Source organism: Nanorana parkeri, unplaced genomic scaffold (assembly GCF_000935625.1).
Source record: "Nanorana parkeri isolate BGI_ZX_2015 unplaced genomic scaffold, ASM93562v1 scaffold1146, whole genome shotgun sequence".
NCBI lineage: Eukaryota > Metazoa > Chordata > Amphibia > Anura > Dicroglossidae > Nanorana > Nanorana parkeri.
Genome location: NW_017307414.1, coordinates 421435 through 422007, shown reverse-complemented (window position 1 = coordinate 422007; position 573 = coordinate 421435).

Sequence of the window (573 nt, the reverse complement as noted above, 5' to 3'; positions counted from 1 at the left end):
TGCATCTCCCCCCCCCCCCCTCTTGGATCACCCCTCCCTTGGTTTGGAGTTGGCATCTTCCATCCGAGCCATCTCACACAGACTGTTTATTCCCTTAAAGTGGAACTCCAGGCAGAAAAAAATGTTGATGTTGTGAGGGCAGCTCTGCTTAAAAGCTAAATTGGTACCATGTCACATCCCCGAAATGTTCTATCCCCTCTCCCCCCCAGCCTTCTAAGGTCATCAACACCATCCTTGGCTGAGGTCATCAACACCATCCTTGGCTGAGGTCATCAACACCATCCTTGGCTGAGGTCATCAACACCATCCTTGGCTGAGGTCATCAACACCATCCTTGGCTGAGGACATCAACACCATCCTTGGCTGAGGTCATCAACACCATCCTTGGCTGAGGTCATCAACACCATCCTTGGCTGAGGCCATCAACACCATCCTTGGCTGAGGACATCAACGCCATCCATGGCTGAGGTCATCAATGCCATCCATGGCTGAGGACATCAACGCCATCCTTGGCTGAGGTCATCAACAACCATAATGAAGATGAGGACATTTCTCACTATTTTCTTTGTCTTC